The sequence below is a fragment of the Lynx canadensis genome, chromosome C2, assembly GCF_007474595.2.
Source record: "Lynx canadensis isolate LIC74 chromosome C2, mLynCan4.pri.v2, whole genome shotgun sequence".
Classification (NCBI taxonomy): domain Eukaryota; kingdom Metazoa; phylum Chordata; class Mammalia; order Carnivora; family Felidae; genus Lynx; species Lynx canadensis.
The window spans coordinates 70,071,004-70,087,802 of NC_044311.2; the positions used below are offsets into that span (position 1 = coordinate 70,071,004).

At 40.3% G+C, this 16,799-nt stretch overlaps 1 long non-coding RNA gene across 1 annotated transcript in view; it reads left to right on the top strand.

The window, feature by feature from the left end:
* Positions 1 to 16,799, top strand: part of LOC115523912 — a 281,260-nt gene that overhangs the window by 144,417 nt on the left and 120,044 nt on the right. Inside the window, exon 3 of the long non-coding RNA XR_003971883.1 lies at positions 2,920 to 3,081. This is a non-coding gene — a long non-coding RNA (uncharacterized LOC115523912). The remainder of the gene's footprint in view (positions 1 to 2,919; positions 3,082 to 16,799) is intronic.

The window sequence follows — 16,799 nt, forward strand, 5'->3', positions numbered from 1 at the left end:
CTGAACTGAGGAGTCTATGCCTCAGTAGGATTCAGTGGGAAGCCACTGGATGTCCTTGAGCATGGGATGACAGACTCTAAGATACTCTCTGGAAAGAATTAGGATATTACCCTGGCAGTGAAATAGAGCACAGCACACAGGAGAGGCTGGGGGTCAAGGGAGAATGGAGTCCACAGTGATCCCCAGGTTTTCGCCTGATGACTAGGAGCACAGAGGTGCCATATACAGAAATAGAGAGGTCAGAAAGAGGACGTGGCTTCCGGGAAAGACGAGGAGTTCAATTTGGAGCATGTTGTTTGCGTAGCCCAGGGGGACATGAATGACTGGAGCGGTGCCATCAAAGTCCAGCAGCTACTTAATGGATATGAATGATGCTAGTTGAAAGGCTATTTTTTTAAGGTCTTTAAAACAAATTGTTTCTTAACTAAGCCCATCACACATGGCCACCCCCTAGTCACCTTGCCTCAGCCACCCTCCTCATCTGTTTCTTTCTTCTCTCTTTTTTTTTTTTTTCCTTCTCTCTCACTTCCTTTCTTTTTTAACACTGAGCATAAATAAACTCCATCCCAGGTCAGGTCAGAATGTTCCCGAAATTGAAATTAGTATTTCGAATTAGTGAAAGACTGAGTTTTTAAATAAAACATTAGGTAATGGATGTACCAGGAACGAACTAAAAAGATGCAAGCTTTTCTCACTGATTTTAGCTTTATTCCCCGGTGTCTCTCACTGAAGGAAGGTCCTGATCAACAAGGCACGGGCCCATAGGATCCAGAATTGCTAAAGTAAGTTTTCTCCTCCGGGGGGAGTCCCTGAGGAAGCTTAATCCGGCTGAGCCGTTTCAGGGTTTCATATTCTTCCCCTAAGTAAATTAAATCACCAGCACATCTCATCACAGAGGCCGGCATAAAAGCCCGCTATACCTTTTTGGCAAGCAGGGCTTGAAATGGAGCTTTTCGAAATGCTAAGAGTCTGCCCTCCCTCCCCCCTCCCCCAGCCATCTGTTTGGGCCAGTGGAGCTGTGGAGCTGTATCCTGGCTGGGCCTGGGGGTGGGAGGAGGTGGAGAGGGGGACAGGGCCAGGGTGGCAGATTTCATCCACATGTGAGCCAAATCAAACCCAAATGGGCTCCTGTTCATGTTTCTCTCTTCCGCTCTGTAACTTCACGTAATTCTCCCCCGAAGCAGGCAGTTATCCTATTGGATATTTGCTCAGAGAGAGTGGCTATCTACCCCCCAGCCCCAACTTTGAAAGGGTCTTAAACGTGAGGGTAAACGAATACAAGTAGGAACGCATTGGGAAGATACAGTAGGGAAGCCTTCTGTGGCTCTGCGAGCAGATACAAATGCCGGCTTAATTAGAAAATCAATCTTGCTGTCCGGCTGATTGATTGCAAACCTCCGCTGGAGGTGGGAAAGAGTCGAGTCATGACGAGATAATTTTTTCCTATTACTAAAAGGAGGGCTAATGTACATCTCTAAGCAATTCAGCGTGAAGAACTTGTTGAAAACACGCCACCTTTTCCCTCTTGTTAATTGAATCTTTGGGGGAGGGGAGGAAGAATAAGAGAGTCTGCGTTTGTTTGTGAAAACTTACTATTTTTTTTCCTCCCGAAGGGTACCAGGGTTCCAAGAGGTGACTTAATCACTTTCTTCAAGGAAATGGAAGTGTTTTTACGGGGAGGAGGATAGATGCCCTCCCACCACATCTACAGAACACTGACCTAGGAGGGTTTATATTGCTGGAGGAAAGAATTCACACTGCTGACGATCAGTTCACACTTTTTGGTGTGAAGTGTGTTCACCAACGTGCACAGTGAGGGTAAAGGTCGGATATTTGCTCAGATGAGTGCACAGTGAGGGTAAAGGTCGGATATTTGCTCAGATGAGGAACCTGGCTGGGAGAGTGTAACCTGACCAAGGCCATGTGGAGAGGAAATGGGGGAGCCTGGGAGAATGGCAACCTGTCCTCAAGACCTTTGTGTTCCCCCCGCAGGGCACTTGGTTTCTTAAGATAGACTCTCATGGTAGCTGACCTGTTTCTGTTGTCTCTCTCTTGCATCACATTGGTTCTGTGGTCTGATCTGCTTTTCATTCCCACCCTGTACACATCCTTAATCCAGAATAGCAGGTCTTGCTTGATTGAGTAGAGTTCTCACACTTCTCATCTGCACTGGTCACCCTTCACTCTTGAAAATACAAAGCATTTTTGCCTCAGTCATGGAGTGCTGTTGACGGTGTCTCTGTTGTTTTAACTCTTGTCTTTTCACAAATCTGTGTAAGGATGCAACTATAGCTCTCCTCCACTAAGGTTGGTGTCTACTAATCTTTTTATCAGCCAAAAAAAGTCTCTTGGAAAATGCCTGCTGCAACTAAGTTTGGAAGGATTTTAGGAATTTCCTAGTTTAGGACACCAAGAAAAAATAATCTAGGTCTAATGGATCCTGGAAGAATTTTCCCTATTGCTTAGAAACTTTCTCTGGCTTCTTTCCTGTCTCCCAGTATCTCAATTGTTCCCTATGCTTCCAGCCCATACCCTTCTCCAGCCCACATTGGCCCTTAAACTTAAGCTAAAATATCTTTTCTCTCTCGTTTCAGTCAAGTTTTGCCATTCAGCCACCTCACACACTCTTAAACATGTCTTATGTCTGTCATATTTAATCATTTCCAAAAAGCCTACAGCCAACCTCAAGCTTATTAGTGAAATGGAATCTGCTGCATTCTTTGGGCAGTGTTCATCACAAACTTCATTTTATGAAAAATATAGTGAGGCTTGCTTGCTAAAATCAAGAGAAATTATTTGTGGTAATGGTCAGACATGGTAAGAGTAATTATGCAGATAGTTTTAAGATCTCATTTTCTCATTTTGGATATTCACTTCAGCATAATGGACTTATTTATTATGTAATGTTACACGTTTCAGAATGAATCCTTGATGGTAGACCCAGAGAAGGCATCAGCCTTCATCCCGTGAAACCCACCAAACCGAAAGAAAAAGAGGGGATGTGACTTCTTGAAGATCGTGCATATGGAAACCTCTGACTTATAAAGGAAACATATATTTTATAAGGAGCATTGATCTGAGGTACCCGTGTTTTTTCTATTCTGTGATCCTCTAGGCATGGTGCTAAAAGGCAGCGAATTAACTTAAGTATTGGGAGTAGAAGGAAGAAGAATGATTAACTCCAGAGGCTTTGAGAATTTGCGTGTCTGTGTTTTAAGGGGGAAAAAAAAGGATAACAATAAAATGTCTGCATAAATATTCTGTGCATTGTGAACTTTTACCACTGCTATCTTGGAACACAGTTCACGTATTTTGAGGTAGAGTATAATTATTATGATTTTTCTCCTATTTCAAAGGTCACGCTATTCAGCCCAATTTAGAAATCTGGGGATTGAGGCTTAGAAATGGTAGAGCATGTCCCCAAGGTCACACAAATCCTTGATGGCAAATCTAGAAAATCCTTCTTATCTAACTCTAAAGTTTGTGCTCTCAACCTGCTAAGTACGGTATTCCCTGTGTGCTTATGAATATAGAAATAATTTTTTGTGTGTGGGAGGAAAGAAGAAACCTGATACCTGAATTTGACGTTGTCTTAGAAAATATGTTGCCTCTGGTTTTATGCAAAAAAGTCCATTGTTAAGCTATGATGAGGAATAAGCTGAAAACTGATGATGGTTTGGGTTTCATTTGCTCTGAGGTATGGTAAAACTCATAAAATACAGTTAATTCTTAGAAAAATTTCTCCTTTACATATTAAGTTACAAAAATGTTACAAATGTCTTAAAACCTTGAGATAAATTAGCCATGGATTTATGGCACAATAATATTTTTAAGTGCTGCAAAATTTTATGGAGGGCTTCACATTTCAGTGGTATTTCTTTAAATATAAAGAATTCTATAGAAAGTCTTGAGATAAGGAATCTTCCCTTAAGCTTTTCCATCCCTCTTTCTGCTCTGGCTTTGAGAGACATTTGGAGTCCACTCACTTGGTGTTATCAGTAACTTTGTGAACCGACTTAAGGTAAAAATGAAGGCAGAATTGACCTAGAGTATTTGAGTTTTAGGAGGTGGGGTTTGGCAAAAAGATTGCCTATTGGAGAGCAAAAATGGATTGCTTTAGGAATCCCTAGTAATCCCTTGCATGGTCTGCTGGCTGAAAGAGAGAGTCTGAAGCTCATCTTGCTTAGGAAATATTTGTTAACGGTTTTGGAACTGAACAAAGACCTTTTTTTTTTTTTTTTTTTTTTTTGCTAGACTGGCATTTTCTCCATCTGTGGTTTTCTGTTTATTTCTAAGTAATTCCAGATAATGATAGTAAATAAAACAAACAGGCATCAGACCCTTTGTGCATCCTGGTGTTCTGCAAACATAGATGTATCATGTGAAAAGAATGTTGATTACTCCTGAAAAATGAAATGAAGGCTAAACATTCCCGTGATATTTTAAATCTTACACACACCTCTGTTTCCATTGCTCTCCCCAATCCCACTTTGTTGTGTGACTTGGAAAATCACAAGGCAGGCCTCTGCAAGTGTCGTACACCAAGCTGCTACGGCTGGCCAGACACGTGGGTTTGTTTTCTTGGTGGCTCTTTCCCACCACCAGTGAGTGAGGCCAGAGAGACATCACTTTTCCCATTTCATAGAGATGTTAATGACATAGCCAATATTACATAGCAAGTATCCTCAGGATTTGAGCCTAGGATTGATTCCAAAATCCAGCCTCTTTTCACTTCTTACCGTAACACTGTATTTCATGAACATTTTTAGGGACAATTCTATACTTGTCTCCTTTCAGAAGAACAAGTATAAGTCTTAGTAAGATTTTGGATAAGAGAGTAACATTGAGTAGGCAAGGTAAGACTGAGCCATTCATAGGCTCAACTAGAGATTTCATAAATAGCCACAATTGACAGATTTCACTGTGGACAGATGGCAGTTTTGGCTAGCATCAGCTCGATTCCTCGAAGGTAACTCTTTGCCACCAGTGCTGGTCTCTCTTACACTCACTTGGGCGGGCTCAGTGTGGAGTGCAATGGTGAGGATTCCTCTGGCTTGATGTGAATCTTAATATTTCATACTGTCAGAACTGAAATGAAAGGGGAAGGGATATACTTTGTATGTTCTTCCCTCTTTCTAAAAATATTGCCACAAAGGGCCCTGGAATGTAGGTTGAAGAGACCTATATCTGGAATTCCTATCTTCTCTCAGAAGATCACATTACTGTGATCATAAGAGACTCGACTTATTTTGAGATCAGATATACAGTTGGTAAATGAATTATATTTTAGGTTTGAGTTAAACTCCTTTTTCCTTCCAAATTGTCCCAGATATAACTGACCAGGCACCCTTCCACTTTATATTCTTGTTTATTTAGAGGAAATATAGTCCTTATGTTTCACATTCATTTATAATTAACACATCAAAATATTATGTGGCAATGAGCATTTGATGTCCCCTGGAAGACTCTTGGGGTGCTTTTGATAAGATTTACTTCTTATAATTAGGAAATTGTATTATGTCTGGAGACAAAGTTTCCAAAGGGCCCAGGTTAATTCAAAGCTTCATTCAGGGTTATGGAAAGCTGAGTTTGGAAGAGTGATTTTGAATAATTAACTACTCTCCAAAACTACCTGTGAAAACTGCTGGATAAGAGATTACTAGACTCCTCAAACAGCTTGCTTTATTGTCTCTTGTCCAACCACAATGAACAAATTGATAGATAAATTATTCTATTTACCAAAATGTGTAATGACATGTTTTAAACATTATGAGCTCCGAATACATAGTGGAACATTTGACTACATAAAAATTAAAAGCAAATGATTAACTGGTAAATAATATTGGCAACAAATATGCTAAGAGCTATTTATTTAACAAATGAAAAAATATATTTGAAAATAAAAATGTAAATATCCCATTAGGGAAATGGATACAAGACAGAAGGAAATACGAATGTATACACCCACATAAATGAAAAATCAACATATGCAAAATATTTGGTTCTATTAATAGTCAAATGCATCCACATTAAAACAATGAGATCATTTTTAGACTAGCAAACTGGCAAAATAATGTTAAAATATGAAGTGCTACAAAGAGGTTTTTTGTTTTTTTTTTTTTTTGATAGTCTGGTTGAAGTACAAGCCAGTACAATTTTCCTAGAAATGCATTTAACAATATGAATCAACATTCTTAAAAAAGTTCATGTCCTTTCATGCAATAATTTTACTTCTAGGAATCTATCCAAAGTTGTGGCCAAAGATTTATTGCAAAGGTATTTATTGCATTGCTATTTTTAATAGTGAAAATAAAAAAGCCAACATTTCTAATAATAGAGTTAAACAAATAATGGTTAAATAAATTGGGGTACATCGCAAAGACTGTTATTCATCTACTAACGTCACATTATAGTTGAATGTCATGGGAAAATGCTAGTATAAATGGACAAAGAGCAGAACATGAAAGTCTGCTATAAGATCCTAATTGTGCAAAAACAAGCCAAGTATGCAAATGCAGGAAAAGACATTTAAGAGAAACCAGTTGTTAATCATTTGATGATGAGGGTGTATGTGATTTTAATTTTCTTCTGTATAACTTTGTGAATTTTAAAAATAATGTTAGTTTTATAATTGTTAAGCACCACATTTTGCTCATAGTGATAGAATTCTTAGAATTTTCAATAAGTTAAAGTGGTAGACATAATATATTCATCAAAAAGTGAAATGGTAATTTTTGGGCTTCGCAATGACTATTAAATAACTGACTCTTTTTTCCTGCCCTATATTCTCATCGCTGTAGCATAGCCATCTGTGAAAAGGTCTATGAATGGAATTTATTGTCCTGTCTTCATATAAAAATGATAACCCAGAAGAAAAAGCATTCATTCTACTTTGTCAGTTAAAAAAATACATAATTAATATCAGAAGGGTTTTCTGAGTTTTTAATATAATCTAGTGTGGGATTTCTTTAGAAACCTTGCTCTTTATCGTGAAGGGAAAATAATTTTTTGAATAAGCCAGTTACCTTAATGAAAACATCTTTTCAGAAGGCATTCTCCCCATGAGTTTAGACTTGATTGGCTTGATTTATCTACCTCATTAGGTAGAAGGGAGTTTGGCTGCACAGCATAAGATGTGGTTAAGGAATTGTAAACCTATTACAAACATAATCTGGTTTTGAGAGGCAGCATGATGTGTGGGGTGAATGAAGACGTGGGATTGAATTTTAGCTCTGCCACGTCGAAGAGGCGTGAGCTTGTGCAATCATGTTAGAACTCTTGCTTATCTTGAAGGGTTCTTGTGAGGAATGCATGTGATAATACATATGACTTATTGTTATACAATCTGTGGATGATGGTACTAGAAACTCAGCTCTTGTCTTACCTTAATATCGATAAGTTGGACTTGAAGTTTCTTGGTAGCATTTATTCAGTAGTCACTGAAATTTCCAATCCAGCCCTTCACAAAAGTCTCTAGTTTTATTTCATTTTAGTATGCTTTATGTCCAGCATGGGGCTTGAACTCATGACTCTGAGATCAAGAGTTGCCTGCCCTACTGACTAAGCCAGGGAGGCGCCCCTGTCCCTAGAGGTTTTAATTTAAGCCTAAGAAATATGGATGCCATAACTTTGTTTACTGGTTGTCATACTCTTTAATCTCTCTGGCAGCCCCGAAGAACAACTATTTTTTAAAATATATTTGTTTTTTATATATTTACGATAAACTATAAAAGTAATAAAACCTTAAGCCAAGTTCTGTTTATTTATAACCACATCACATCTGTGTGCACCTTAATTTAAAAATAAATCAACCAACTGAAATGTAATATTTGTGAGAAAGCTGTATATGCCCTTTTATAATATATTTATGGTTTTGAAATGTTAGAAAGGAAAAGTATCCTGGATCAAGATGTGTAGTAGAGAAGCTATGTTCCCAGTAGAAGAACTCTTGGTGGATGGGCTTGAAGTGAGCAAGCCTCAGGAGAAAGTAGAGTCTTGGCAAAAGCAGTTAGCAATGTGTGTCATGGAAATAGGGTTTTAAACTTCAGGCAATCGAGAGCCTAGACAGAGAAAAACTAAGGGTAATCAGTTTAAATTCATGAAGTGACAAAGACATTTTTGGGAAAAAAATTAAACATTATTTCCTTAGTAGTGAACTGGAAAAAAATGAAGGTCAGGAACTCTCATGGACATGGGGGGAGGCTGGGTGTGGATGGAAAATGATGAAGTTTTGGTTGATACTTTGAGCTTTCTAAAAGTTGAATTTAGACTTCTTAATAAGAACTTAATTTTTAGTCTTTCTTTTTGCCAAGGAATTATTTTATAATAAAGTATAAATTGTATTTTCTTAATAAAGACTAACATTCATGTAGAAAAACCTCAAGTGGACAATGATTTATTTTATCTGATTAAAAATATGTGAGGGGCACCTATGTGTCTCAGTTGGTTAAGCATCAGACCTTGGCTCAGGTCATGATCTCATGGGTTGTGAGTTTGAGCCCCATATCAGGCTCTCTGCTGTCAGTGCAGAGCCTGCTTCGGATCCTCTGTCCCTCTCCCTTTCTGTCCCTCCCCTGCCTGTGTTCGTTCCCTCCCTCCCTCCCTCCCTCCCTCTCAAAAATAAACAGTTAAAAATGTGAATTGAGTTTTCCTTCAGCAAAGAACATTGTGCCAGTTCAGAAATTCATTATAAAATTAGTGAGCTTTTTGAATAATTCAGTCCAGAAGCCATTAGATTGAGATAAGCAAGAGTGGCTACTGTATAGGAAGGTAAGATGCAGAGTTCGGGTGGGGACAGGCTGGCATGGGAAATAAGAGCCTCAGTAGGGTGAGAAGGGTATCCAGAAAGAGGGTTGGGGGGGTGGGATATGTGGCAGCATTAGGAGACTGGGTATATATAGGGAGGTTGGCCCAATAAATAAATACTTTGGAGATCATGGTTTCATACTATTTAAGAAGAGAGTTATAAATTTGGTAAAAAAGAGAAAAATGGGATGAACTATGTGATCTTAGATCGGAATTGAAAGTATTGATGTAAACTTATTGTTTTACATACATACACACACACACACACACATGCACACACGCACTTGTTTGCTAGCTTTCTAGCTCTGGCCACTGAGAGAGCTACAGAACAGTGACACCGCAATCATAACAAGCACACCTACAGACCAGATCTTGATTTCTAAATACCATTTTCTATTAAAAGGAGCCATGATTGCTTAGAGAAATGACTGATTCCTGGACCAGGACAGGGAAAGTACAAGAGAAGCCTGGTATGCCCCAGGTCATAAGGAATAATGGAAACATGCTAAAGAACACGGCAGCCTCCTTGAAGGGACTCCCACACTCACACCACACATTCACACTCACCTTGGATAATTTGAGCTTCAGAATAGGTAATGTTAACAAATAATTATAACTTACTGAATAAATAGGATCCATGAGTCCCTACTAGTATAAATAAATAGGTGGATAAATAAATTGAGAGAAGTGAATAATGACTAATAAATCTAGAAGGAATACTTGGAGGAGAACATCACCACTTTTTACCATTTTGGTAGCAATTAAGCCAAGAAACATTTATGGGTATGAAAGCTAACTGGGTAAAAGTTGAATGGGGAGCCAATAATAACATTATCTCAAAGAGGTGCATCTCACAAAATATTTATGTATTTAAGAGGACAAAAGAGCATCTTGAAGAAATCTGTCAGGTATCATCTTAATCCAATTTTCAAAGTTAACCCTATGACAGAAAGTTTGAAAAGCAATTGACCACTTGATAGGAAGACAGAGGAACTGAGTATCAGTTCTGAGATATTACTGCCAAAGACCTGTAACCTGAATCTAATCATGAGAGAATATTGGACAGACTCAAATTGAGGCACATTTTACAATAACTGAACTGCAATTTCCAAAAATGTCAAAGACACAGATACTGAGTAAAGATTAAGGAATTATTCCAGACTGAAGGGGACTAAAGACATAGAGAACTAAATGTTTAAGTCTCTGCTGGATCCTTTTGCTACAAAGAACATAAGTAGGACAATTGGTAAAAATTGGATGGCATCTGAGATTAGATGGTAATGATGTATCAATGTTAATTTCCTCATTTTGATGGTTTTATTGTAGTAATATAGAGGAATACTTCAGAGGAAATTTATGCTAAATCATTAATAGTTTATAGAGCAACATTGTTGGTAAGGGACTCTGAAATGATTCAGGAAAAGAAATCGTACTGTTTTTGCAACTTTTTGTAATTTTGAAATTATTTTGAAATAAAAAAAGTTATCTTTAGTATGAAAAAAATGAATCAGTAGTGGCCTTGCCTTCAGGAAGATTACTGTAAGGCAGAAAGGCCAAGACAATAAAGCTGAAGTCAACAGAGAGGGAGGCAGTATGGTGACATGGTAACTAGCTTAGGCTCTGTAGGCAAATGACCTGTGTTCCAGTACTAACTTTGGCATTACCAGCTAGGAGACCTTAGGGGGGTAAGTTCTGGGGTCTTTTAGAGTTTTCACTTCTGTGAGAAGGAGATGATAGTACCTCATAGGATAATGCAAGGTTTATAGAGCATGTGGCAAGTGCACAACAAATAGTAGCTATTGTTATCGTTTATTAAGCTTATGATTATTTGTAGCCTGAGAACTGTGTCTAACCTTCTCGCTCTGCCACTTTCTATATGATCTTGAGCAAATTACTCATTTTCCCCCTAAGGCTCTGGTTCCTCATTAAAAATAGAAACAATGATCATATTAATAATAATAGAGGGTGGGTGTGAGTATCATATGAGATAGTGCAAAATGCTTAGCACATTATGAACGCTTTATATGTGTTATTGCCATATAAAAACAAGATGAAATATTAGATTCTATCAGAGAAATAAAAAGCATGTAGCAGTTCTAAAGAGAAGGAAAAACCATCTGGGTGGAAGGAGGTGGGGAAGTACTAGGTTGTGAATTCTCTTGAATAAGTGGAATTCTCTTGACTGTAGTTAAGAGATGCTAAGGATAGAAGCAGGGCAGTGGCAGTAGGAAAGGGGAGAAGGGGATGTGGTGGCTGAGGGTGAAACAGGAGTCAACAGTGATCTCTCAGCATTGATAGACAAGAGGAGGCAAGAAGAGGGGAGAGAAAGACAGTGGATTAAAGTGTTGGGGAGTTGTTGGCGAGCAACTAAACTGGCTCTAGAGAGAAAGCTCCTTTCTAGAGAGGAGGAGACTGGACACACTGCAGTCATAATGGAAGTCTGCGAGTGAGATTTCCAAGGAAGAGTGCTCTGAAGAGAGAAGGGAGGAGGAGTCAGGGGCAGAACTTGGGAAGGCACCATCATTCAGGGAGAACAGAGGGGAGATGGGAGGGTGGGCAAGATAGATGGGAGGTGAATGAGTCAGGAAGGTGTTCAATGAGAGGCAAGGGAGTAACTTGGTTCAGAGAAAGAAGGCAGAGGACTGAGAAGAATAAAGACTGGGGGAAAGATAATGCAGTGAGTGGTTAGCTGTTCCTTGATGAATTATAAGAAGGGAGGGTAGAAGCCAAACTCCAAGGGGTTAAGTGGCAAGGGGGGCATATCTTGGGGATTCTTAGGATAGTTTAACAGCCAAGGCAGATGTACCAGGAAGCAAATGAGGCTTCAGTTTCAGGCTCCTCGCTTGCTCAGACTTTTCCCAGGACCTAGGATGGACCCTTGTGATGCCTTCCCATGGTTATGTGATCCGTGAAACTTATAAATATAAGATATTTGAGTTAGTTTGTTCAGGCTACTTTAACCAAATTCCACGGACTGGGTGGCTTAAACAACAGAAATTTCTCACAGTTTTGAAGGCTGGGAAGTCTGACATCAGGGTGCTAACATACTCAAGGTCTGGTGAAAGCCTTCTTCCTGGTTTGCAGACAGCAAACATCTTCTCTATGTCCTTACAAGGTGGGGTGATGGGTAGTGAAAGGAGGCAATGGAGAGGGAGAGACACACAAGGATCCTCTTTCAAAAGGGCATTAATTCCATTATGAGGGCCCCATCCTCTTGACCTAACCTAGCCCTAAATACTTCCCAAAGGACCCATTTCCAAACACCATCACATTGGGGATTAGGGATTCAACGCATGAATTTTGGAGGAACACAAACACTCAGTGTATAGGAGTATTTAACACTTAAGCGTGACCAGTTAAGACTACTGTCTCTTTCTATTCAGGCTCTCCTTCAAGCATAGTTTCCCTGCTGTTGAATAATGGCATTCGAGCTTCAGCAAAGGGAACTGCTAGAGTTTAGGGGTATACTGTGTGGTTTGCATGTCTTTAGCATGTAGTTAAGTGACTGCTCATAGTTCCAGGGATTCTCTCCCCACCCACTGGGACAGCTCACCCAGCATGGACTCACAGTCAATGACACCAAGTGTGAATGCATCTTTGGAAACCTGGCATTGGGAAAAATGTGGGTAATGGATGAGAAAAGGTGTGAAATGTACAGAGCCAGAAGTTGGCATGTGGCATGTCCTTCTGGTTATGAGATATATAAACTTGCAGGAAGAGGATCAGGTTCTTGTCAAGGCCCAGTCAAAATGCAAATTCTTTCCTATCAGATAAGATAACCAAAAATTCATAATCTACCACTGTGATGAGATACCAGTGACAAACTGGTTAATGGGTGTTGTTGGTTCAAAGAAGATTTAAGATTAGTCACAGCACAAAAAAACTTGAAATGTTTGGAACACTTTCAGTTCACATATAAGATAAACTTGATTAGAGATTTTTACGAATTTGAGAAAACTCCTACCAACTTACATATTATCAACAATGAAATAGCTAAAAAAATTCTAAACCATAAATAATAAACACATTTGTTTGATTAACTGAACTGGAAGACAGGTTGAATCCTTGTCAAATAAACAGTTTAAGAGAATGCTAGTTAAAAAAAAAAAAAAGTAAGAGGGAAATGTTAAAGAGGTCGGGCAATTAATTTAAAAAATTACATTTTTTTTCCTGGATATCTGTAATACTTGTCCATTCTTTAAAAAATGTAATTTATTACAATTTTTCCTTGTTTTAAATATTCACTTCTGTACCTAATTTTTTATTTATAATTTTGAATTCTTTATCTTCACGAGCCCTCCTACCCCCAAATTGTATATTTGATAGTCCTCACAAAACCTGGATCTACTCTCACATGACAGCAGTGCTTTTTCCCAGAGGTTTACTCATTCTTGCACAGAAAAGGCTAGGATGTCAGCTTTGGGCTAAGATAGGATTTAAATATTTCATTATTAGTAATTTTTAGGCTAGGGGTGAGCTGAGCATTTTGTGTGCAGAAGGGAAGGTGATAGCTATTTGAAAAAGCTGGAAATACTCCTTGTTGGAGGAGGCCTATAGAGTAGAAAGGAATGCATTCAGATAGAGTAAACAGGTTTTTTAAAAATTATTCTGGGAGAGAGAAAGAACACGAATGGGGGTAGGGGCAGAGAGAGAGAGGGAGAGAGAATCCCAATCTGCACATGGAGCTCAATCCCACAAACCTTGAGATCATGACCTGAGCTGAGATCAGGAGTCAGATGCTCAACCAACTGAACCACCCAGGTGCCCTGAGGAAACATGTTTTTAAAAGCCGGTGCTGACATACAGCCGTGAAAGAGAACAGAGGGGGAGTATACTATGAGTGTGGAGGGGCAGGAGGGTGTTCTATTGCTGTGGTCTCTATCTATTAATTCACATAGAAGGCTAGGTTATCTCATGTCAGGGGTGGGTGGTTTGGGGGGTTTCTAAGTCCTTAGCACATCACTAATAACTGTTTTGCCATACAAAACTGTGAAACATCACTGATGGATGTAAACTCTCCCTGTTGTCCTAGGACACTGATCCCAGAGACCCTTGATGGACTTGGCAATAGCTATCTGAGGTGAAGATTGAGTTTTGGGATGGCTCTATACTGTTCCTTATTCTAGTGTCAGGATGATCAGAGGATACATCTCAGGTCATAATGCAAAGCAGTGGGAAGACTTGTCAGGTGGGGAGCTTGAGTTGTTACCTAGAGGAAAGGCACAAGGATTTATTTATATGGAGCCTTACTCCACATAGGATTTAAGGCAGCTTACAAGAATGTATGCAATAAAATAGCAAGGTGTGGTCTATAAATAAAAAACCAATGCTGAAGAAAGCATAAAATATAGAAGAAAAGTCCTCGGATGTGGCTTGTCAGTGGTCTTCAGTAACTGAAGGGTTGTCATGTGGACGAGCACTTAGGGTTATTTGGTAAGTGGGCTCAAGAACATGGGGGAGGGGTTACAGTGAGGCAGATACCAGCACGACAAAAGGCAGAGCTTTCTAACAAGTATAGCTGTTCCACAGTGGAAAAGAGGTCATGAGCCCCTCCTCCATCACAGGAGGCATTCAAACAGAGCTAGGTAGCCTCCTTTCTGGCCTCTATGAGAGCCAGCTGATGTAATGGGTAAAGACTGGACCCTGACAAGGCCCTTAGGGTCAGAATTTAATGGTTGTATGACAGGAACTGTTCTAAACAATGCCCTAAAAATAATGAACTATTCTAAAATACTCCACGCAATAATAAAAGCTTGTCTATAGTCATACTGAGTATTTTTATGACCTACAGTGTTGTTGCCTTTGAAATGTCACTGTAAATTGTAAACACAAAATTTCTGAAGCAGAAATGAGTAAGCTCCAAGTGGGAGGAGGGGCGGAGTGACAGGTGCATGGGTCACAGCTCGTCATCGCCCTGCTCCCTGAGTCATCCTTGGCGATTTGAAAGGCTGGTGGTGTCCATCCATTCAACATTCAACAACAAAGGTCTATTGTTCCCTATCATATGTCAGGCCCAATACTAGGCCCTAAGGAGAAGATAGTAGGTAAAAAATATGCAGTCCCTGCTTTCATGGTGATTGTTGCTTAGTGGGAAAATGGCATTAATAAAAATCACACATCTGTATACTTACACGTTCTGATATGTGTTGTGAAGGAGGGGAAGAGTGTTACAGGAGAGTGGGTAAGACCTTCTAAGACCTTCTGTAGCATGAAGGAAGACTATGTTTACTGATCTCAGGTGTAGGAAAGTGGGTGGCAGGGGAAGGGTTCAGATGGAGAGCATGTCAGACTGAGGGGACAATGTGTGAAAAGGATCAGGACTATGAGGGAGTGTGGAACATTTGAGGACCTGCGTGGCCAGAATGGCTGAGGAGACCCAGAGGCTGGCGACCAGAGAAGTGTGAACAGCTGAGAGAGAGGGTCCAGGCTGTGCTCATAGGCTGTACTGAGGATTCTTACCTTTATCCTAATGACACAGAGAAGCCCTTATAGGTTGCCAGGGGAGAAACATGATTACATTGGTGTTTTGCTGCAGTGTGTGTGTGTGGGGGGGGGAGGGAGTTTGTGTGGGTTGTGTGTCACTGCTTTAAGTCTGGAGTTAGAACTTGGGAGTGGGACAAGAACAGATAAAGGGACACTATTCAGTAGGTTGCACGAATAATCAAGGTGGGAGATGGCAGTGATTTGGGCGAAGGCTGTGGTGGTAAAGGTGGACAGTGAATATGTTCCTAAGATGAGCATGAGATAAAAATGAGCGGGATTCGGTGATGGGAGGTGAAGATTATGGAGGGGAAGCAGTATCAAAGATGACTCCCAGCAACTCAACAGAAGAGTGTTCTGTTCACTGATAGGGGTGCACCAAGATGGGGCTGGTCTGAGACACTGGCTAAAAGGAAACAGAGACCTTCTCACCTTACCTGATTCAAGGTTAGAAAAGGCAACCAGGTCAACTGATTCAAATTCAGTTCAGGTCAATGCAATTCCATCCTATCCTGTCCAATTGGTTCCACCTCAAGGAATAGCTACCAAATAAGGCTCTGTGAGTGATCCAGACAAGTATGAGAGGCACCTGAGGTAGTTACACGGTCATCTCTTGTACTTGATGTTTGTCCAGATAACCAAAGTTCTCCCCAGAAAGTGTGCAGGACCTACAGACACAGAGATGAAATGCCACCAAACTATAGCAGTTAGGTGCTCCCATAGAGGGCTTGACTGTCTTGCTAAAGGATTGGACTGACTTTATCTAGAAATGGAAATTAGATTCCATAAGGTAACCTTGAGGTTATTGGGCAAGGGTTGGTGTGAATGTGAGAGAACTTCAAGATTACCATGGGGCGCCTGGGTGGCGCAGTCGGTTAAGCGTCCGACTTCAGCCAGGTCACGATCTCGCGGTCCGTGAGTTCGAGCCCCGCGTCAGGCTCTGGGCTGATGGCTCAGAGCCTGGAGCCTGTTTCCGATTCTGTGTCTCCCTCTCTCTCTGCCCCTCCCCCGTTCATGCTCTGTCTCTCTCTGTCCCAAAAATAAATAAACGTTGAAAAAAAAAAAAAAAAGATTACCCTTTGCTGGTCTACACTGACCAAGCCCTGGGGACTGGAGTACTTATTCTTGTTCTTAGCCCTGGATTCTGTGCTTGGGTCCTCATCCCCATGGATAATAACTACTCTCCAATGACCCTGACTGTATCTTATGATAGCTAAATAGAAAATGTCTGATAGCTGGGAGTTTTCTGACAAAGGTAGTATACAAATCCAGTCTTGGTATCTGGGGGTTATGGTTCTAGCCACATGGTTGCCCAAGGTGACAAGTGGAAAGTAGGGGCCCCAGCCTCCTCTCCACCCCCAGCCATGTCAGGCATCCTTATGCACCTTCCTCATGACCCCGGTGTGCTCCATCCCCCAGAGTTCCACAACCACCCCTTTCCCAACATCACTCAGAATCTCTGTGTAGATACCATTGTCTAAATGTACACACTTCTGGGAGAAGTCATGTGCTTT